This window comes from Macaca nemestrina, chromosome 9 (genome assembly GCF_043159975.1).
Source record: "Macaca nemestrina isolate mMacNem1 chromosome 9, mMacNem.hap1, whole genome shotgun sequence".
Lineage (NCBI taxonomy): Eukaryota > Metazoa > Chordata > Mammalia > Primates > Cercopithecidae > Macaca > Macaca nemestrina.
In genome coordinates this window covers 20,282,472-20,306,630 of record NC_092133.1, presented here as the reverse complement: position 1 = coordinate 20,306,630, position 24,159 = coordinate 20,282,472, and the positions used below count along the sequence as shown (strand labels likewise).

General features: G+C 43.5%; 1 long non-coding RNA gene across 1 annotated transcript in view; it reads left to right on the top strand.

Moving 5' to 3' along the window:
* Positions 1-211: 211 nt before the first annotated feature.
* Positions 212-24,159, top strand: part of LOC105466903 (uncharacterized) — a 103,492-nt gene continuing 79,544 nt past the window's right edge. The window contains exons 1-2 of the long non-coding RNA XR_011607421.1: positions 212-619; positions 13,406-13,538. This is a non-coding gene — a long non-coding RNA (uncharacterized lncRNA). The remainder of the gene's footprint in view (positions 620-13,405; positions 13,539-24,159) is intronic.

The following is a 24,159-nucleotide window of genomic DNA, read 5'->3' as shown; positions in this document are numbered from 1 at the left end:
TGGTTATGCCTATGACCTTGACCAAGTTACTGCTCTTCTGAGCCCCAGTTTCTTCATATGAAACAGGATAATAATAACAGTAGGACCTACATCACAGGATTTTGTGAGGATTAACTGAGATAATACACATATAGTGCTTGACTTACAGTAATGCCATTGGATCATAGCTTTGTTCTATAACAATGTCAGTAAGAGCAAACCTAAAGCTAAAAGTTGTAACAAACATTCATTTGATTAATCAACAATTCACTCAATTGCTGTTTATTGAGTATCTACTTTGGTCCATGTTCTAGGGCTGCAATGATGAGTCATAAAGGATGAAGGCTCTGCTCTCACTAAGCTTACAGCATGAAAGGAGAGATACACATCAGTCAACAATGGCATTGTTGCATCCATGAGAATTAATGGAGAGAAATACTTCAAAGAAACGAACTACAGTTTTGTGACAGCTGAAAACAAAGGAACCTGACCAAAATGGAGGGTCCAGAGAAGGCTTCCCAGGAGAAGTGAGGATTGAGATGAACTCTGAAGAAGGAGTGGGAGTTTCTAACAGAAGAGGACAGGAGAATACCAGTTGCAAAGACAGACAGAGAGAAGAGGAGGTGCCAAGGGAAGGAAGGTACAGCCAAGAGAGGGGGAGGGAGAGAAGGAAAATCAAAGCCGAAGATGGAAGAGGGGTGTCCAAGGAGTAGTCAAGGCCAGAGATCAACAGAGTGAGAGTTGAAGCTAGGGGTGGCGGGGACAGAGAGGAGATGCACAAACCATGTGGGTCCTGGAACCCACGTTAGGGAGGTTGGTCTTTACCCTTGCAGTAGGAAGTGACACATCTGAATTGAGCTTCAAGAAGGTCATCTGAAGGCATCCCTCAAAGGACATCCTGTCTCCTCCGCATAGCAGATCATCTGAATAACTTAGTTGGAGGCAAATTACACTGAATTATGTGAAAGCTGCCTCCCTTGCTTATGTCTTGTGTTCCCACAGAGAACACAAACTCTCCAGAGGACAGAAACATGGCTCCGTGTGACTTGCACAGAATCCTGACAACACTAGGTGCTTAGATTGGCTACGTGCCCAAGTGTAAGACAAGCCTGAGTATAAGGCAATGTCTCATTTTCCAAAGAGAAAGCCAACTGAAATATATAAGCTTTTACAAAATAGTAAAATCTCTACTTTCATACTAAATGCATCGATTTATTTGCTTATAGCACGTATTATATAAAATAGTATAAACATTTAGAAATAGATATTCCCTAATCTTAAAAAAAAATTTTAGCTCATGAAATAATTATATTCACAGTCTTCCCGGGCACCTTTGTCATTTGCCTTCCTTGTCACCGAAGCCATTTTTGAATCATAACTCAGTTCTCCATCCCACATTATCTTCACTTCTAAATTGTTCAAGACACAGCACTTTGAATGATGTAAGATGCTGTCACTGATAATTTTATTTGTGGCCCCAAGATACTTTTTCCATTTGTCCTATGGGTGGATATTTATGATCTCCACAAGGTCACCATTTATAATATGCTTTTTTAAAAAAGGCAAAATTTAAAAGACTTGCTTAAAATACCTCCCATGTTTTTAATGATGAAGTCATATCCTCGGAAATAACGACTGAATCTGCATGAAATATTTTGCCTCTTTTTTCCCCCCTGATACTATCAGATGATGTCTATAAGTTTCCCCATCTCATCTCCCCCAGCAACTATCATCCATTGAGATCTCTTTGGACTAATGTCTTTCCCCAAACACTTCCTTGGTGCTCAGAATAAAGTAATTGAGAAAGCATCAGGAGTGAGAAACTTTGTAAAAACTTATGCACTATGGAACAGCTTTTGCTTAAGCTATTTTCCCATAAGGGGAAAAACTGCCTTACAATCAAACTAATACAGCAAGTGTTTATCAAGCAAATATATTTGCTTACCTCTCCTTTGATCATGGCTTAAGGGACACCACAGGATGACATGGAGACTTTTGCTGGAAGAAGTATTATGTAACTTTTAAGAATCTATTTTATTTACCTTAAGCCAGTGGTTCTCAAAGGAGGGTGATTATTGTCTCCCAGGAAACATTTGGCAGTGTCCGGAGGCATTTTTGTTCATCACAACTAGGAGAAGGAATGCCTTTTGTGTCTGCTGGGTAGAAACCAGGAATGTTTCTAAACATCCTGTAATGCACAGGAAAGCCCCCCCCCCCCCCCCCCCCCCGCACAACAAACTTATCAGATCCTAAATGTCAATAGTGGCAAAATTGAGAACTCCTGGCCCAAAGTGTGTCAAAGACAATTGACTTGAACTGAGTCAAGAGCAACGGTGGCACACCAGGGCTTTTCTACCTCCCGACATCCCTCATGAGATGAGAAGGTGGCCTCAAGGTCCTGTGCTTTTCCCTTTTTCTTGAGGCTGGGTTGTTGAAAACAATCCTTCTGCTCTGCCATCAACTTTTCCTCCCCTTCTTGTTCCAAGCCCCAAGTCCCTCTGTAGACAGATGAATGGATGAATGGATGAATGAATAGCCGAACAAATGATTTCCAAATGAAGGATGCCAGTGTACCCAGTCTGGCTTTGTTTGCTCAGAGAGGGCTGGTTCTCAAGGGGTAAGAGTAGCTCTTGGTTCTTACCAGGTGCTTTGTAGATCTTCTGAGACAGAGCCATAAGATTCAGATTGTTCTGGAAGTGAAGCAAGTGTCAAAATGAAGCATGTTGGATTAAATTGAGTTGGTAAGAACAGAAGCCCTGGAGCCAGAGGGGCAAATCTTCTCTTTCACTCACTACCTGAGTAACCATGGGCAAGGTCCGATGTTTCTTCATTTGTAAGATGAAGATGATAATGGTACCTACCCCATATGGGTGGTGTGAGCACTCCTTGGGATTATGTAAGTAAAGTGTTTGAAACAGTCCTGGCATAGGTAAAGTGTTTGAAACAGTCCTGGCATATGACAAGTACTTATTAGTATCCACCGTTAGAATCACAGTGTTAAGCTTTTGGAGGTCATGGACCACTTTGAGAAGGTAATCAAAGCTGAACTTCTCCCCCTAAAATAGATGTGCACATGTACACAAAGTTAAGAAATCAACTTTTGTGAAACTCTACCGTGAAAGACCACCACAGAATTCACAATACTCTTGGGACTTTCTGGTGTATTCCAATTATGGGTTTCTCCTTTCTCTGAAATCCTTCACAGCAAACTGACAATGCCACACAAGACAGTCTCCAACTTTATTCTATCTCATGTTGCTCATGAATAGTTTCTACTTACAGTTTGTGTGTTGGTCTTCACAATCAGACCATCAACCTTTTGGAGACTGGGACTGGATGTGATGCTTCACCATCCTTTATAGTAATGGGACATTGTATGGGTCTATGGTCCTAGGCCAAGTTGGCTACATTAGTTTCACCTGGGGAAGATTTCTGGGTCTCACTGCTGAAAGTACCTGGGAATGTATTTCTTAAAGTTCCCTAGTTTGTGGTGGTTCCAGCCAGTTTTGAGAACCCTCTTTGTTGCAGTGAGTAATCACGAAGAAATTTCTAGTTGATTATGGAGACAATAGCATATCCCACTAGATACTAGGTGCTGTGTCTGGTGCTTTCCAAGTATGGATTCCTGAAAGCCCACAGCCCATTTAAGTATGTAGATAGTATCATCCTAGTTTTTGCACATGAAGAAACTGAGGCACAGAGAGGTTGAATAACTGGAAGTAGCAGAGCTGATGGAGTTCAACTTCTCTGACTCCAGTGCTCATGCCTTGAAGCCACCCCATGCTGCCTCCATACTGGTGGATTATGAGATCATTGCATTGCCTGGTCAATAACTCCTATTCACTGGGGGTGGTTGCATTGTGAAATACACCCCATCTCTTGGGATCCGTCAAAATCTTTGGTCATTAAGGGGTTTGAATTTCTCTGTTCAAAGATTTGCCTGACTGCAGGCCTTAAGGCACAATGTGAACAGAAAAGGTGAGAGCACTTGGGGGAAGGATCATGATCACAGAGTCAACCTCCTCTAACAGGTGAGCCAAGGAGACCACCCCACAAATCCCTTTGCAGGGATCACTTTACTATTTTGCTATTTCGGTTGCTGTTAACTGACAATCAACAAGCGAAGGCTGCTCAGCCAATGCTTTGAACTGGCTGGGAGATAGTCAAATAGTCATTTTAAGCATGTTATTCTAGACCTCTCAGAGTCCCAACGAACCTATCCTGATGCCATAAGAAAATGTGTAGTCCTGTATACTTTGTTCCTTCCCTCCTCATAGTAGATAAATACACAACCTGCAGCAGTGAGAGTTGGAATGCTTCCCTCCACGTGGAGCTACATCAGCCGCAGGTAGGGCTGGTGCCTGCTCCCAAGCTGGCTTGTGTTAGCTTGTGGCGGTGTCCTCGCCCATGACCATGAACCGTAGGGGAGTAGGGGGCTGGATGAGTCATTGGTCTTCAGTTCACCCCCTTTTCATTTTAACATCTGTCTCAGACCATTTGAACACACGTTTAGGAAAAATTGCCTCTCCCTTTCCAAAGTGATCCTGATGGATACTGATGTTTTTATGATTATTAATAAAATCTTCAAGACAGAATTTTATGGGCACACAGAGACTCTAAAAAGTCATTCTGTGACTTGAAAAATTGTACATGGTAAGGATGCTGGAGGAAAGTTTTAATAAGAATGTTCAAGTGGAAAGTCAGGGTGCAAAAGACAGAATTATAAGAATCTGCTGCGGTTCCTTTTACTATTGAATTTGCTTCCTGCAGAGGCCTTCACGGTATGTGTTTCCTCAAGATAGCACACCCCCAGGAAGTGTCTTCCATGTGAGTAATGGTTTCAGTTTCGGTGGGCAGCCGAAGTCTCTTTGGGAAAATATGTCGTTAAATATTCTTTGGTTTGTTTTTTATGATCGGCTTTGCTTTCTGCCCCCCTCCTCTGTCCTTCCCTCCCTTACTTCAATTCTGTCAACGTCCTCTTCGAAGTTGCATGGATCTGTTCACCGAAACTGGGTAAAATCAAAGAGACTTTACAAGAAACCCCAATTCCTTTTTAACCTCCAAGTGAGAATGGGTTGAAAAATGAGACGCACTCGAGAGGCATGATGAGTTAAACACTGATGTGTCTCATCCTCAGCGAACAGGAAGGGCAGAGCACCCGACATCTGGCTAGAAGTCAGCTTCATAATTCATGCAGATATTGTGAAGAAAATTCCTCAGTGAAGCCTGGAAAAATTTAGCTTTGCTCAATGCAAGGGAATAAATCAGCATTGTTTCCACGTGCAGCCCTTGTTTTAGAAAGCAAGGGTAGCTGGAAGCAATACTGGGTCCTACCTGTTAATGTCCTCTACTTTCTCTGCCACGCCTACCTCCTCCACTTTCTCCTTTCCTCCTAGTTTTGGGAGTCCTATAAAATCCTGTATTTACAGTGGGATCCTGGAAAACTTGGTCATTACCAGCACATAATGACAGGTTGGTTAATTAATGGTGTGCATTCAAAAATGGGAGTAGGACAAACAAGACAGCTAATTTTGATAATGAACAGATTCGAAGCAACCAGATGACAGTGTTCGCTGTATATAGTTCCACACCAGCCATGTTTTTGTTTGGATTTTGTGTTAATTTTAGAAACTGTAAAACACAACATGCCAAATTGGTTGATTGAAATAGTGCTATTTCCCAGAGGCTAACAATCTGTTGTCTCTTGCAAGAGGCAAGAGGTTGCAGAATAAGTGCTTACTCGGTTATAGGCAAGAGCCTTCACGCAACGTGGGGAATTGAGACAGTTGTCCAGGAAATTCAGTGCCTCAGTTAACTGGTTGCTTTGAGTATTTTGATTCTACTTGATGCCTGTCTGCATATTCCTTCATTCGTTTATGCTGCTATTCATTGTATATTGGTTCAATTCTCTTTGCCAGTATAGACTCAGATTACATTTTGATCAGGAACGTTGTCTTTTTAGTCAAACTTACATAGAGTATTTTCCCTAAAGACCTGTTAAAGAAGTTGGCCATTTCAAGTAATCTACAAATATTTATTCCTGAAGGAATACTGACTTTTTAAGGACCTTTTAAACCCAACAAAATCTAGTTGCTGGGTTTAAAATGAACAGAAGGAAGGAAGGAAAGAGAGAAGGAAGGAAAGGAGGGAGATGGATTGCTTTGTGATTTTTAATTCAGACAAACTGAAGAAACACCCTTTCTTTAAATAATAAATACTGGCTGCTAATTTGTTGAATTTTAAATAATTTAATAAAGTGGTACTTAAGGAGGCTATACACAACAAAGATAAACATTTTTGCTCTCATGGGATCTCTATTTAAAAGTAGAAAAGATTGTTTTAACAGAGCGTCATCTAATAGCAAATATGGTAGCTGGCTTATTAGAAAATTGCAAATGTTCATGTTTGACTCACATTTTGTAAAAAGTTGTCACTGAGCGTGGTTATATGTGGCAGTTTCTTGCAGTCGGTCTTACTAAAATTAACGGTTCACTAGTAAAAGGTTCACAACACTGAGTGTAACTTAATGAGAATTAAAACAAGCTCCTCTTTTCAGGAGAGCTTTTGCTTGAAAGAAAGGTCCCCCCAGAATATCAGGGAGATACTTCAGATAAACATTCAGAATCACCTCCTGGCTAAGCATGTGAACCAGGAAAAAAAGAAAAAAAGAAAAAAAAAAAAGCTCAACCAAGACCCCCATGGCAAGTGGAAAGGATTTGAAATAGCTCATAATTTGGGCTTTGAGCTATTCTGCTGGGTTGTTAGCTGTTTGGTATGATTCGTTTTATCCAAGAGCAGTTCTGGATCGTCAGGCATCCTCTCTTATTGCAAAGATAAATAAATAGGAATTCAGACATTCAGGGAGAATCTGACTTTTATTGCCTTCTTCCTCATTAGAACCTATTTGGACCCTCACCCCCACCCCAAACCCCCTTTTAAGCCTTTCCGTTTCATGATAACTCTTTCAAGAAGAGAAACAAGCATAAAACAAATAGCAGTTAGAAAGAAGCAGCCACCTTGTTGGGGGTTCTTGTGAATGTATTTAGAAATGAAACACACCTCTTGCTTTTGCTTTAATAAGCATTTAGGAGGCTCTGCTATTGGGCCATGCGTAATGAGAAAGAGGCATGGTTTCGATTTACTACTGTAGTTTAAATAGACTTAGAATCCAGTGAAATTGTTTTGTTCTAAATCTTCTATCCATTTTTTTCTCAGTTCACCAGCTTCTCAAAGACTTTCCCCAAGTAGCCAGCATTTTCCCAGTATGATAAGGCAAGTAGCGAGAAAGTTTTGTTGTTGTCTTTGTCTTGCTTTTCCCCACTTCAAGCCTCTGAGGCCCCATGGAAATCCTTGGAGTACACTTGGTGAGTATGGACCATTCTAAATGAAATACAAATCAAAAGCATCCTTTCACTGGTTCTTTTAGGTTCTTAAGCAGAAGAATGTTCTGATCACTGAAGCCGTTTCAAGACCTCAAATTAGAAAGTAATAAAAAATATCACGCTCTCCCTGGTGGGTAGTACATATAATTGGTTCCCCAGCAGGACTTCAGCTCCAAGTCAGAAATGCATACCCTGTGGATCCTTGCTTTCAGAAGAACCACATGCAAACACTACCAAATAAGTAAAAAAAAAAAAAAAAAAAAAAAAAAAAAAAAAAAATCGAGCAAAGGGAAACAGGAAAACCAGAGACAAATTCAGAAATAAGTAGCTAGGGGCTAGAAAGAATAAAGAAAAAAAAAAAAAAAAAAGAGCATTAACCCCAAATTTCCTTAAACACAAAAATTTGTGCACAAAACACCAGACGAGACGGTAACTTGATGTGTTTAGATCAGCTTGGACAAACACCGCTGTTTAGGACCGCAGTTATTTTTTTGAATTCCATTCTGGCTGCACGATGTTCTGGGGGAGAAAATGAACTCTGCTCACACAATCCTAACTGTTTGGGATTTGACTTAAAAAACTGGCCAGGGCCTTGATTTGCAGCTCACTCTTGGCCTAAGCCCGGCATTCCGGCCGGTTGGGTTTTGTTGCTTGTGGAGTTTGGAAGCCGGAACAGTTGGGGTGTGCTGCGACGGACAGGACCGCTGAGCACACAGAGCCTGGTGCTATGCTGCCACCTTCTGTCTAATGTGTCATAGCAAGAGGTGGCTGAGCTCTGGGCTGCCCAGAAAACTCGGTGATTTTCTGCCTTTGAGAGTCAAGTCCCCTATAACCTACACATTCCGGAGGCAGCAGTGCCCTCTTTTCCTGTCCACCTGTGGGCTCAAGGCCTTGGGGGCTGGCCCTTTGAGAGCTTCTTCCAGAACCCACGCCAGCCTGTTTGTTTGCCTCTCGTCCTCATTCCCTCCCTGTCTCCCTGCCAGATCTTGAAGTTTCCGTAGGTAGAAGGGTCTGGAAAAACGAAATTGAAGGCAAAGACAGGGCTTTTTGTTTTCAAACGTCAGCACACTCTTGTCTAAATTATTGCCAAAGACAAATGGGATGAAGCGGAGGAAAGGAAAAGTGAGATTGAATAGCAGGAAAAAAGCCCTGACAGCAAGATCTATTGCCCTGTGGAGAGGCGTCCCCAGGGGCGAGCTATTGGTTGAGATATTTAAAACTTGAGTGGACAAAGCATTAGACCCTTCACCACAGGGAACAATTCTGCAGCAGCCCCTGGGACCTGACCCTCGTGAGCACAGAGGTCCTTCCCAACTCTAATTTTTTATGATTTCTCAATTGACTTCCCATTCTATAAAAAGTATTCTGTTGCTGCTCAGAAACCCAACTGCTTTGACATTCTGTTTGAGGTCAGAATGGTTTCAATCTACTTTCAGTTGTGTGCAGCATTGAAAATGCCCCTATACCTACTTTTTTTGAGCCGAAGAAAAGTAAATTCACATAATTAAGCCAAGAAATATGTATTTGAGGAATGAGATAGGAGACACTGCCCTTGACAACTGGCCAAGACATGACTCTCAGAGCACCCGGGGATTTGCTGTACAGCCTTTGACAAATGCTTACCCTTCCTGAGTCACCAGTTTTCATTGGGTTGTCTTACTGGTCAGGATGAGAATATCTGATGCCAGTTAGGAACATTTTGGAAGGACTGTGGTGGTGAAAGAAATAGCTTAGTTCTGCATCTGATTGCCAATCATTCCTTGTTGTGAGGATTGTATACTTCTCAGCTTGCAGGCCTGGATCAGGGGAGACAAAAGGAGGGAGAGAGAGGTGAGATGTCAGATGTGCGGTCATGGTCTTTGCTTGCAGGTTCTCCCTCTCTAGGGTGACTGGATTCAGCTGTCCAGCTGATTATTATTAGGCTCTTGTTAATTGCCAGGCATGGAGCTAGGAACTTGTGTGTCAGAGTGGAAGTGAACAAAGACAGTGGAGAACAAATGGAGTCCTCGGGGATACCTCTCTCAGTGGTTTCGAACTGTTCTTAGGGTAAAGTTTAAAATCTCACATTCTGCAAAGCATCAGGTGATCTGGCCCCTTCCTGCTTCTTTGATCTCGCCTTGGCCCTTCCTCCAGCAGGCTGAGTTCCCTCAAATTTCCTTGGTGAGCTCTGTTTCTTCTCATTTCAGTGCCTGCCTGGGTGCTCAGCCCAGACACTCCTGCTCTTGCCACCCCTTTCACCTGGTCAGTGCTGCTTCTCATCTTTCAGTTTCCAGATGCAAGGTCTCTTGCCCAGAGAAGCCTTCCCAGACCTCTGGACTGGGGTCCAGTCTCTCAAGCATGTGCCCCTCTGGGCCTTGTCCCATCTGTATCCAAGCACACGCCGTAAGGGTGAGTCCAGGACTGGGGGTTTACTGTGGATCTCCTTGCCAGCCCACACACCGTGTGAAAGGCAACTCACTTGTCTTGTCTTTGCCTCACAGGGCCTCCCACAGGGCCTTGTTCAAAGTATAGCTGTTGAGTGGATGAACAAATGAAAGGCTGAATGAATGAAGTGCTATACCATTGGTAGGCACTGTTGCAAAGGTCGAGATAATGAATTGCACCTGGAAGGGCTTCCTGTAGGAAAAGTTAAGAGTTTCTCAGTTAAGAAAGGTCTGGGGGCAGTTTCTACAGGTTACCCTCCCTATCCTATTCCCGCCAGCCTAGGAATGGGGTCAGTTTAAAATTTCTCATTATAAAATAATACATAGTTGTAGTAAGAAATTCAAACATTACTGAAATGTATAAGTACTAAAAGTCACCATCCTTGCCCCTACAGACATCCTATTCTTTTGGGGATAACCATTACTTCCCTTCCTCCCTTCCAGATTTTTTCTTTATATCTTTTCCTCAGTTGTGGAATTATTTTAACGTGTTTTATTCTGCCCCAAAAGGTGTATGACAATGTCCTAGAGAGCCTGACTCATTATTTTACTCAACTGGGGATTTGGGGAAAGTCTGGAAAAGTTTGCAGGCCAGAGTTTATTTCCTAGGAGCCAATTTCCCAGCCCTGGGACACAGGGGTTTTGGTCTGGAGAGACCTCTTTCAGTAAGTACAGTGACTATTGATTTCTGCCGCAAAGAAGATTGACATGCCAGGAAATCTTAATAGTATGGAAAATATGAATAGTTTGAATGCATTTATGCTCAATAATTCTCAAGTTCAGGGATCGCTTTAATTACACACACACACATACACACACACACACACACACACACACACACCCTGGAGCACAGGTGTTGGTCTTCTTTATGATGAGCAGGATAGGGTGAAAGGGAAAGAGTTAGTGATGAGAGCTGATGTTGGTGAGGGCCCTTCATTGGGCTAAGCGCTCTCTACATATGTATCGTTTTATGCAAGTTCCCTGACAACCTTGTGAACTGGGCCCTGCTATTGTCATCCCCAGTTTATAGATGAGTGAACCGAGAGTCACAGAATTGAAGTATCTTACCCACGGTCAGCAAAACAAGTGAGGACTGGAGCTAGGACTTGCACCCAGGCCAACTGGCATGAGAGCTTGCAGGCTTAACTACAAAGCAGTTTTGGTGCCTGCCTAAGTTTAAGAATGCAGAATGGAATATGGAATCAGAAGTCCTAGCTCTATTCCCTCTTAGCTATGGGAGCTAAAATGTTCTCATTTCTCTGAATGTCAGTCTGAGCCCTTATAAATTGGGATGATAATTGTCATCCAACAGGGTTATTGGAGCTACTTAACTGGAAGTTTTTGGTCAACTCCAGCACACTGCACTGTTCCATTTTCATGAATGCCTCTTAGGTGGCCGGGAGTTCAAGACCAGACTGGCCAACATGGTGAGACCCCGTCTGTACTAAAAATACAAAAATTAGTCAGGCATGGTGGCACATGCCTGTACCCGCAGCTTCTTGGGAGGCTGAGGCATGAGGATTGCTTGGATTCTTGAACCCGGAGGCAGAGGTTGCAGTGAGCCGAAATCACGCCACTGGACTCCAGCCTGGGTGACAGAGCAAGACTCTGTCTCCAAAAAAAAAAAAAAAAGAAAGAAAGAAAGAAAAGAATGCCTCTTAGCTAATTTCACAGTGGCACTTCTCAAGATGGCTAAGATTGGTGGGGACCCCTGAGAAGAATAATTCTGAATGACAGGAATCTCCCATGTCAAAGAAAGGGGTGGCTGGAGAGTAATAGCTGTCCTTCTAACCACACTGTTTGCTCCCGGTCTCTTTCTCATTCCCGTCTCCAGCTGCATGGTCATTAGTGATGTAGCTTTGTGTCCATGGCAGTCTTTATGATGACTGCTTTCTTTTTTTTACAATTATTTTATTGTCTTTGTGAAGCAATCTGTGCCTACTGTGAACAGTTAAATAACTCAGAAAAGTAAAAATAACCATATTTTAAAATACTCACCTCTGCTTTCAAGACACTTCATTTTTTGGTTCTTGGCATGTGGGTTATAGACTGTATTACTCAGAATAGATTTTAAAAATAGCATACAAATACCATCCTTCCCCCAAATCACATTGAGGAAGGGCTCATTGTGAAATGTTAGTAGGCAGAGTAAATAAGGAAAGAAAATACTCTTGAATGAATCAGGTGGGCCTTCCCAACCCTGCCAGATTGGAATCAGGTTTTTCTCCTGCTTTGGGTTATTCGAACTTCAATACTATGCAAGGGAAAAACTGACCTTGGTTTATAGCATGCCTTGTGAAATGTCTATTTTTTTTTTCTTTAAAAAACCAAACACTGGCAGAGAATGTAAATGTGCCTTCTCTCCCGCTCCATGGCCTCTTTCCTCTAGCAAATGTGCGAAATCTCACACGTATTCATGTACATGAAGGCCGACTGTCTGATTCAAAATGACAAGGCTGTTCTCCATGTGTCTGTCAAAGGAGCCAAACTCCAAAAGCCAAACAAGACCAGATGGGAAACCACAGGACCAGCCCCCAGCCTTTGCATTGTGTTGTCACCTCACTTGGGTGGACAGCCGGCGCAGAGACGAAGAGGGTCAATCCTGTTTCTGAGTTGCATTTAGCAAATAGGATGGCTTTCTACTCCTAACTCATAGAGCGTCACCAGCCCACGGCTTTCCTTAGCCACCCCCTGTGTCCCTCCGAGGCTTACCAGCTTTACCTTCCCAGCTACAGAACAGATTTTAGAAAAGAACTCAGGTCCACGGTGCGGGAAACAGAACAGGTCAGCGGCAGTTGTTTATTGTGGATTCCTGGACAGCCTTCCTGGCTTAAGCTTGCAAGGCGAGGGGAGACCGTGGAGTTCTTCCTCACTTTGTCTGTTTCAGCATCTGCATAGATGCTTTGTTCTAGTGAAGAAAGAGATGTAATAGCAAAACGCAGAATATCTTCAGTGCTTTATAGTCTGCCAAGCACTTTCACATTTGTGAACTCCTGTGACCCTCTCAGCCACTGTAAGAGGAGCAAAGAAAGCGTTATCCCTGTTTCACAGGAGGATACTGGGACTTAGAAAGGTTAGGTGATTTGCCTGTGTACTGATGGGGCTAGGACTTCCTACTCTCCACCCGCTTCCCTAAACATGTCTCGAGAGCTCCCAATAATCCAACATTCTTGGAGGAGAAGATGAACTTGGAGGAATGACCTGAAGCCACCTGCTCCTGGGGCTCCTGACTCCCTCATGCCCACTTTCCCCTTTAGGCTCTGTTTTCAGTCCCCTCCTGGGATCTGTGTGGAAACAGTGTGCCCAGCACCTGGTATAGCTGCATGGTCTCCTTCTCCTCCCCACATGGTGGCTTGTCTCCGTCTGGGCAGAAAGTTGACAGTGACTGGCAGCTGATGTGTCTCTTTAAGGACTGCCAGGGAGCAGGCAGGCCGGCATTTTTGGGGGGCTGTCCCAGGTGATATTTTTCAGACTTGTTTTTGAGAAACCAAAACCTTGAGTCTGGTTAGTGTCTTGCTATTCCAGAAGGGGTGGCTCTGGGTAGCATCAGAAGAGGTGATCCTGAATTGCCCCAGGGTAGAAACAATTGCTGAGAAGTGAAACATGGTTTTTGACTTGCAGGAATTTGAAGAAGTAACGCACAGGAGTTGCACTGGCCTTTGGTTCCAGCAGTCGGGGCCGATCAAAGACCTCAGTGTGTGTGATGACTCTGGCCACTCATTTCTACTTGGACTTGCTCGAGGACCACATGCAGGTGTGTAACATCTTTTCACATCTTTTCACAAAGGTCAGCCACTTGTTTTTTCTTTGCATAAAATTCCACCAACCCAACCGGGATACGCCTTATTTAAGCAGTCTTCAATTTCAAATTCTAAAAGAATCTCACCCTCTTTTCCTGTAGCAGGCTTCTCTCCTGCCCCCTTCCCAGGCATTGCGGTCTGCTTGTATCAGAAGTGGTCAGATAAGGACCAGAGGGTAGTTGGGTGGAGCAGCAGCAAGCCGCCTGGTATATGTTGTTTGCTTGTTGGCTGAATATGAAAAAATTGCTTATATATTAATGATAGTAATAATGCACCGAGCACTATGCGAAGAACTTTGTAAACATGATCTCATTTAATTTTCAGACCAATCAATTAGGTATAAACACATTAGTATTCCCATTTTACACAGGAGAAAAATTGAGGCTTATGGAAGTTAGTTAGCTTGCCCCTAGTCATACATTGGCAGGGAGAGGTGAGAGCCGCATCTAGAATGATCTCACTCCAGAACCTTGTACTTTGAGCCGCTGCCCATATAGACTATTGAGTTTCAAGTTCCAGATGCAACCTGGAAGTAATACTTATATTTTGGCCTTATCTGTATTTCTGCAAGTAAAATTTTACTAACAAGCCCCCTCGGGGACAGAACCTAGAAAGCTGGGCCTTTTCCCCTGCCGATTCTAGAGTTAGTCTATTCTGCAGTCAGTAACTCTGCCACTTTGAGGGTGAAGCCTGGCCTATATGAGGGCTCCACTGTAAAAAAGTAAAAGCTCTCAAGTACAGAAATCCTTCTTCTGAACCAAGTGTTGCCAGATAAAGTACCGATGCCCAGTTAAAATTTGCATTTCATATAAACATTGAATAAACTTTTAGGATAAGTATCTCCCATGCAATATTTGGGCTATATGCATCCTTAAAAAGTACGTATTGTTCATCTGAAACACAAATTTAATTTGGTGTCTCTTTTTTTTGGTCTAAATCCCTATGGAACTCAAAACAAATATATCTGAACCACTCAAAAAACTGTAACGTCGGTCTGGTATCCAAGTGCATCTCAGAGACATGGTTAATATGGTAATAATAATAATAATGACAGTTAAGCACTGGAACATTGGGATTTCTGTGAAGCTTCTGTGGTTTATGTGGGATCAATGACAGACATTTGAAATAGAATTGGCACAGAAAATCTGGGACAGATGGTTACTGTATAGATAGGAGGTGACTTTTGACTTGATTAGAGTGATTCTCAATCCTGGCTACATACCGGAACCACCTAGGGAGTTTTAAAAAGTACTGATGCCTGGGCCCCACGACAGGCTGATAGTGAAATATTCTCACATTCCAAGGCTTCTCAAATGGTGTGGATGAAACAGTGGTACAGGAGTTCAGAAGAGGGGATGCTGTACAACTGGAATGGTCCCAGTGGCTTCCATGGAAGAATAGAGGACCCAACAGGCTGAAGGATGGAGAAAGTTTTTGTAGGCAGAGAGGAGCAAGGAGACTCTGCCAGGTGAAGGAATGGTTTGGAGCAGAAGGTTTGAAAGAAAAAAGTGTGAGCCAGGTATAGAGGACAGGCCAGTCAAACTAAAGTGACCAATCTAACTAGGAGCAAATTTGTTTAAATTAAACTTATTGTTTCTGTGTAAAAAATAATAGGCCAGGCGCAGTGGCTCATGCCTGTAATTCTAGCACTTTGGGAAGTCAAGTCGGGTGGATCACCTGAGGTCACAAGTTAGAGACTAACCTGGTCAGCAGGGTAAATCCCCGTCTCTACTGAAAATATAAAAATTAGCTGGGCATGGTGGTGGATGCCTGTAATCCTGGCTATTCGGGAGGCTGAGACAGGAGAATCGCTTGAATCTGGGAGGCAGTGGTTGCAGTGAGCTGAGATCATGCCATTGCACTCCAGTCTGGGCAATAAGAGCGAAACTCTGTCTCAAAAATGAAAAGAAAAGGAAATAAATTAATAATACATGACGTTGTGGCATTTTGTAAAATGCAATAAAACAAGACAGAGAAAATACGATTGCCTGTTAATCCATCATTGAATGGAAGTCACTTATGAATCCGGGGTACTTTTCTATGTCCTTTTGGACATTGATGAGAACACACCATACCACAATCATGTATCCCACATTTTTTAACATTCCATCACAGGCATTTCTCCCTGCCATTAGAAATTCTTCATGAATGTTTATGCTGGCTTCACTGGTCACCATGTTATCCATGTAGCATAAGTCTCTCAACCTTTCTCTCACGCTGGACATTCAAGTTGTGTCCAGTTTTTTACATATTTGGGGGTTGATTTGAGACTTACAAGAAGTGAGTGGGAGAGACTGAATATAGAACTTTCCCTAGTAGCCCATGGACTATAAGAATTTGGAGGGGCTTGCTTCAGACCGTGCTCTCTCAAGTGCTGGAGAAGAACTTTGAAGTCTTCACCATCCAAACCAGGCTTCAGATTCCTCAAAGTCAAAATGGCACCCATCTTGGGGTACTCTAAGCAATGTGTGCTGCTTTCCCTCCCCAGCCCGAAATCACATTTCCTAACAAATAGAGGTGCTACTCACTCTCAATACAGACCTCTGTCTGGCCAAGAAACTACTGTTGGGACCTAGGATTTTAACACCCAATTAAATTGGCGTAATTGGATAGAATTGCAACTTCTTTGCCTCCAGCTGATTCATAATCTGTTTCACACCTGAGTGCTGTTTTTCTTGATTTTTAGTATTTTTCCCAGAGTAGTGGAGATGGGGTACAAGGAGAGAGTCCTTTCCTACTTTTTGATGTATCTATTATTTTTCTACCATTTTGAAGAAGGTACAGGTGGTTGGACTGTCATTAATTTTTCTTGGGCCAGGACTCTATTTGAACCCAAGGTTTCAGCACTCGACTATTTCTGGAACTTGCTATTTAAAATGTCTAGGCAATATGGAAACAGTCCAATCAGGAAGGAGCAGTTGGTCAAGCTCGAGAGTCAGCTCACGTGCCAGCTATGAACAAAATGGAATTTTGTCCAAAACTCACTAGGCGCAATTCCCTAGGCTGTGGGAATGACAAGTAGATCATGCTACCATGTTACATTTTGTGGGTTGGAAAATAAACTTAATTGGGGTATACCAGAGAAGATTGAAGTGTGCTCTTAATATTTAATAATTTTTTATCAGAGCTCCATAGTTGAATATGAAGTAAATAGGGAGGGGTGTTTTTGGCCTCCATCAAAGTGTATTATCTAGACCTCTTTTCTCCTTTGGGACAACACCCCTGTCTCTCTTGCTGAAGCTGTGCATATTCGTGACCTGAGCTGAAAGTCATTTATTCTGTAGAAGACTTGTATGTTGATGAATGCTTCTCAAACTTGAACATGTGCTGGAATCACCTAAAAGGCATGTTAAACTCCAGATTGCAGGAGCCCACTTCTGATTCAGTAGGGTCTGGCATGAGAGGGTCCAAGATTGTGCAGCTCTAACAAGTTTCCTGGTGATGCTGTTGCTGCTGGTCAGGGGACCAATTTTGAGAATGACTGTATTAGACTTTAAAGGCTTCCTTTAGAAACATCTAGTCTGAGTATTAAAAATTCACGTGCTGCCTCTTCCTTCTCATTAGTCCTGCTACTTTTTCCTGATGGGTCCAGACTAGCCTCAACATTATCCTGATACAGTAGTTTAGAACCTTGCTACCTATGTGCTCCATGGACCAGCAGCACTGGTATCATCTGAGAGTTTGATAGACATATTTGGAATCACAAACCCTGCTCCAGGACTATTGAATTAGAATCTGTGATATGGTTTGGCTGTGTCCCCACCCAAATCTCATCTTGAATTGTAGCTCCCATAATTCCCACATGTTGTGGAAGGGACCCAGTGGGAGGTAATTGAATCATGGGGGCAGATCTTTCCCATGCTGTTCTCCTGGTAGTGAATAAGCCTCATGAGATCTGATGGTTTTATAAAGGGGAGTTTCCCTACATAAGCTCTCTCATTCTCTCTTGTCTGCCACCATGTGAGATGTGCCTTTCCTTCCACCATGATTGTGAGGCCTCCCCTGCCACATTGAACTGTGAGTCCAGTCCATTAAACCTCTTTTTCTTTATAAATCACCCAGTCTTGGGTATGTCTTTATCAGCAGCATGAAAATGAACTAATACAATCTGCATTGAACAAGATCCTGGAGGATCTCTATACACAATACAGTTTCAGAAGCGTGGAGCTAGGCACCCGGAGTTACACTGGAGTTGAAGTCTATTTGCTTACTATAACCCAACCACTTCATCGTAGAGCTTAGGAAACAAGAGCCCACAGAAATAAAATTATTCACCCACTTACAAGTAGCTGACTCTCCTTGGTTTAGTGTGACAACTTAAGGTGTTAGCTAATAACCTCTAAAAAGCAACACAAATCCCCTACCTCACCTCCTCTAATAATATCATTGCATTTTTAAATGGTCTTAGAAATGGAAAAGTCTGAACTTGAAGGGCAGGTGTTCTAACAATTAAATGGCAGGCAGAAGAGTCAAGACAAATAGCACTTTCACTAAATGGATGCTGACACACAGCCACTAGAAACTGCTAGTAATGCATCCAGCTGATCTCCCCCTACTAATTCCTGGCTGGAATCTGGGCTATAGGACTCAAGTCTCAAGTCTTGATACTACTCATGCAGATACTCTGCTCTACACAGAATGGGGCAATCAGGCCTGCAGTCACTACCCTCATAGTCCTAGAGAGACACCTGCACTCCTTCTCTCAAAAACATTCCACAAAGCCAGCATCACAGGCAGATTCGAATAGAATAGACTATTGCTTTAGAATGTAGCAAATGTAAAATGTATGTTTGTACAGCATTGTGCACTCAATTAAAGATGAGAAGGAAAAGGCCAGGCATAGGCTTGAATGTAGGGCTGGAAAGGCCCACAGTGATGCATCAATCTGCAGGTCCTCAGTCCTGGCCAGTGCAGCCACTCGTCACTTTGGGAGCACAGGATACAGAAGGGAGGATGGGCTAATAGACCAGGGTGGGAGCAAACCTCAGGCAGGGATAGAGGATGGAAGGTGTGTCCAGTGCTAGGAGAGGGTGCGCATGTTCACCATGGATTTATGTGCCAAACAGGCCAGAGTTAATCTGTCCCACCACCATCCCAACTCTTAGAGAAACAGACCGATTCTTAACTTTATTTTCATTATGGAGTCCTTAGAGAGTCTAGTTAAGGCTATGTGATCTCTCTTACCAGATGTAAGTGACATTTGTATTGTTTGCGTCTGTGCATACAATTTCGGGGGTTTCATAGCCCTAGAAGCATGAATCTCTAGGGGATCCAAGGATTCCACATGAAAAACTCTTGATCAATGATCTAAGTCAGTGCTTGTCTAAGTCAATGTTAGCCCTTTAAGTCCAGACTTTTCCATTTCTAAGACCTGTTTAAAAATGCAATGATATTACTAGAGTGGTGGGCTTGGGGATTTGTGTTTCATTTTTAAGATTATTAGGCCTGACTCACACGGCTTGTCAGTGGTGGAAAGAGTACCAGGCCTCCTAATTCTCTGTACAGGTCTCTTTAGACGACCCCAAAGAAAGACGCTTAAGGTAACCCAAATTTGGGAGCAGAACCTACCTGAACTGAAGGAAGCCTTGAAATAATATATATATATTTGATTTTCTAAGTGCCTTTTTAGAAGTCAAATGAAAAGCCAAGGTCTTAATTGACGTATTTCATCTACCAATACATATTAAGCACCTACTATGTAAAAGACTGTTCTAAACATGAAATAAAGCAGTCAACCAGTCAGATACTGGCCCTGCTTTTGGGATGTCTATGGTCTAGCTGGGCAGACAGAAAAGGAACAAGCACTAATTATTATAAGTTGCTGCTTAATGAGCATTATAAAGGTTATCTTGAACTCGTTTGGAGAAACTGTGCTAAATAAATGATTAACTTTAATACTATAAATAGTGTTAAACCCTCGTGTTTATGAATAATTAAAGGTGCTTCCATTATAGAAACTCAGAGCTCAGGGCACCTCCTGTTTGGCTGTTCCTTCTCAGAGTGGCTGTCCTGGCTTGCAGCTGCAACTCCACCATGTCCCTGTGGGTTTTCCCTCAGTGCACGTGCGCTGGTGCCTGTCTCGCCTGTGGGTGAGATGTGGGTGAGCCATTTGGAGCCAAAGCCAGACTTTCTGATCGGAGTACTCAGTAAATATTTACAGTATCTCCTTCTCACATCAAATGCCGGGGATAATCAGAAAAACTAATGAACTCAGGTTGACCCCGGTTATGCTATAATAAATATTTATGTGGTGCATTTTGGGAGGCTGGCCATGGGACTGTGAGGAAGTGGCTGTGGCACTTTCTTCTAAAGAAGTAATCAACATCGTTCTATTTCCAAACATCCAGAACAAAGTCAGGGGAGAGTGAAACATCCCACTGGGGGATGATGAATGCTTGAGCCCTCTTATATCCCAGAGATCGGCAGCACGCTGTTGGCAGGTCGGTAGCGAATTAGTGGGAGCCTGTGCTTTCTGGCAAGGCTGCTGAGTCTGTCGGCGATGAGAGATCAGGTGAATGGAACTGCGTATTTTGGGCCACTCAAGTTTTCTGTAAATGCTGTTGCCTTTTACAATGTTTAAGTTCCAAGTGTACAAGAAGGCTATTGGGGGGCCCACTCCATGAACTGGTGACCAGACTACAGTGTGAGGCAATGACTTGGTAGGCTATGATGATAAAGAAAGATTCACAACCCTAAACTTGAGTTGGGAGGCACTGCTGAGTCATGCTTAGAAAAGGGTCCAAAAGCTTCCAAGGAATTGTGCTTCTTTTAAAAGATATCCGGGTGAGAGAATATGGCTTTGTGCTAAGCTAGGTCTCTGAGAGCTTTGGTGATCGATACCTAGAGATGTTAGAATCTGCCGGGCATTGCTTGCTTTTCTCTCTGTTTGCCACTTGGCCCGGTTATGTTAAGCTGCTCCAGGACTCCCAGGGTATCTGGGGGAGCTGGCTGAGGTCTCCGCAACTTGATCTTTTTACTACCACTGAGGAAGAAACTAATGTCAACATGCTTGCCAGATGCAGATGGAGTTCTGTGCTCACATATGGCATCTCATCTCATATCTGGGAAGGAAATGTTGAAATAACCCATGAAGGATACATCTGGAATGGAGCAGAAATGCTGTCTCCTGCAACATCTCTTCTCAAGATTCTCTTTTATAGGAAAGGTGGCCCAGACAATCAGAATTCAGACCCTACGCTGGCCAAGATTGGGTCCAAATCAACACAGGTGGGGCAGGAAAAGGGACAAGGAGAGGCATGCAGGTTGTGAACTTCCCCCAGGCAGAAACTCAGTTTGGATGATTCATACTTATATCCTTCTTCCCTCCCAGGATCAAGACAGGTGGTAATTTCTTACCAGTATGTAAAACAATTCAATCATTTCTCCATCCTGATCTACATGTGTGGCATTGGTTGTATATACAAGTATACCCAACCAGTTTGGTCATTTGTACTCACTCAGTTAATTAACACATTTGAGAGAAAAGTTGTTTTTAATAAAAATTTGAAAAAAAACTTTTGACTTTTGGGGGACTGAACAAACCCACAAAATTAGTCAAAAGGATTGAACCAATTTAAAGATAGAATCAACCATTCCTACCAAGCTCCAAACATAAGTAGGTGGCAGATGCTGGCACACACACTTAGCCATGGCTTGGGGTGAAGAAATCACCACTTGGCCAAGACACCTCCATGCTTTCTGCACTCCTCGGGCTCCTCCAGATGTGTCTCTGCCATCCGGGAAAATCATCTTGCTGCCAATCTCTTGGAGACTTTAAGTTAATGGCCCATTGCATTGTAACTGTGCATTTAGGGTTTGCTTTCCAGCTTTTTCCTGGATGGTTTGAGGAAGTTCATGCATTAAAGGACAATGCTTGGCCAAATAAAGGAAACTGAGCTATCTCATGGAAGTGGAAAAAAGAGTCATTGCTTTGAGGGACATGGCTAAGTAGATTTTTGGAGTTGGGCAATGACCTGGACTGGACATTTTTAGCAGCAGAAGCCAAAAAGGAAATGCCCTGGGCGACATGTTGTCTGCCCTCTCCTAGAAGAGAACATACCCATTCATTAGCATCATCTGCTGAGTGGCTGGGGGTGGACATGGAGAAGTCTGCAGGCACAGGGAGAATCAGCAGTAACAGTCTGTAACTCGGTGGATTGTGATGTGATTTTCCATTGTCACATGAAAAGCCAGAGGATGATTTCATTCCACTTTTGTCTCGTAAACAATTTTGACTTCCTGTTTAACACCAAGTTAGCACCTCACTGTGGCCAAGCTGTGACATTTGTTGAGGACTTGTCCCCATGATTTTCTGGTTTTGGGATCCCCTTGTCTAACTACCTACTTGGTCAAATCTGTGAAGTTTCATGGTCCTCTGAGATATGTCCCAGGCAAGGTGGGTGATGGATGTCTCTAGCAGGAGGGAGCAAGAGTGACTGATCACTTGATTTCTTCATCTATACAATGGAGATGATTTTTCTTGCCCCTTGGAATGGTTATAAGTATGCCATGAGGCCATATTTGTGAATCATGAGTACCTTGTGCAACTCTAGTGCAGAGGAGGTGCTCAGAGAATTCCAGTGTCTTTCCTCTGTGGCAGAGCAGGACCTTGCACACAATCACAGGATTGGGAGTCCTGGAGGAGGGTGGAGTTCCACAAGGCTCTGTTTGGCAGGGGTGGCCTTTTGCCTATCTCTTTCTGCAGTCTCCTGTAGATAGAAAGACCCAGGGCTGTGCTTCTTAACCCTCTTTTTGGGACGTGATCTATTTGAGAATCCAATAAAATCCATGGTCCCTTTTCCTACAAAAACGAACATGTAAGTAGGAATGATGGCAACTTTTGTGGAGTACTGACCTTGTGCCAGGCCCTGTGCTGAATGTTTCCATGGATTATTTAACCTCTGAACAAGCCTTGAAGGCAGATACTATTTATTCTCGCCAAATGCAAATACTGAGGCATAGAAAGTTAAGTAACTCGGCCACAGCTATACTTTGTGCATTCGTTTCCCAGGGTTGCCACAAGGAAGTATAACTGGGTGCCCTGAAACAATAGAAATGTATTCTTTCACGGTTCTGGGGAGGGTCTGAACTAGAGCTCGAAGTGTGGGCAGGGCCGTCCTCTCTTAAAGGCTTGAAGGTAGAGTCTGCCCCACACCTTTCTCCTGGCTGCTGCTGTTGCTGGCCATGCTTGGCAGTCTTTGGCTTGCAGCTGAATAAGTCCAGCCTCTGCCTCTATGGTCACCTCTTTCTCTGTGTCTGTCTGTGTCTCTTCTTCCTCTTTTTTTTTAAAGAAGGATACCAGACCTCATTTTAACTAATTACATCTGCAAGGACCCAATTTCCAAATAAGGTCACATTCTGTGGTATTGGGGGCTAGGACTTCACCATATCTTTTTAGAGGACACAATCAACCCATACCACTTACTAAGAAGTAAAGTCAGGTTTGAACCCAGGTACCCTTGCTTCTGAGCCTGATTCTTTAAACCCTACGTTGCATTACTTCCCTAAAAATACACAGATGCACTCAGGTCAGAACATGGCATATGCGATGGGGTTCTGGACCTCCTCCACAAAACCCACCCTGGACATTGGATGGTTACAGTAACTTTCCCTCCCCATCTTTGGCCTTCCAGGTACCTGTCCCTGAGTCCAGTCTCCAGAAAACTTGGCTCAGGAGACTGGACTCAGGGACAGGTACCTGGAAGGCCAAGGATAGGAGGCCAGGGCAGAAGAGGGAGGGCAGGGGGAAGTGCCCTCCCAGCACCTGGCTCAGGAGGCAGAGGTCTGAAGCCCTCCACCTGGTGAGTGGCCCAGAGTGTGCCCTGGACTTGTGGGCACCATCCTCAGAGGAACAAACAGAAACCAGGATAGAATTTCCTCACCACCACAATTTTTAAAGCACCTATTTCGTTTCCCAGCTCAGTGCGGGGAAGCAGGGATCCTAAGAGGTCCTAAATTTAGAAATCATTTTGGCCCTCCAAAAATTTAGGACCTGTTAGTATAAAAGTCAAGAGATGCTGTGAATCAGAAACTTGGTGAGTGGGCAACAGCCAAGCAGACAAACAGCCAAATCCAGCAGAAATAGAGAGCCCCAGGAATCAAAGAAGGGGATTAGGAACATACAGAAGGAAGTGAGAATTCAGGACAGCCGTCAGGGCAGCGAGCGCTGAATGTTCCAGCAAGGTCAGGACGACGCCTGGAATACAGGCCGTTCTTCTCACTGATCTCAGGCCTGCCCGGCCCTTTCATGCCTCTGTGCTGTCGTCCATGCTGTGCCTTCAGCATAAAATGGCCCCTGGGCCTCCTCTGTGTCGAGCAAGCTCCCCTTCATCCTTGAAATTTCCTAGAGATTGAGCTTCAGTGCCACATTCTTTGCAGGTTTGGCTGCTCCTAGCTCTATCCCCTCCACGCTTTGTTCTGTTATCACTGGGGGACTCATGTCCCCGTTTATGGCGTGCCTCACCCAGTAGACAATGGGACCTTGAAAGCAGAACATCACCTTCTTCACCCTTTGATCTCCAGAGCACAGGACAGCACCCGTCTCCTAGTTAGATGATCCGTGTCTTTGTCTGTCTG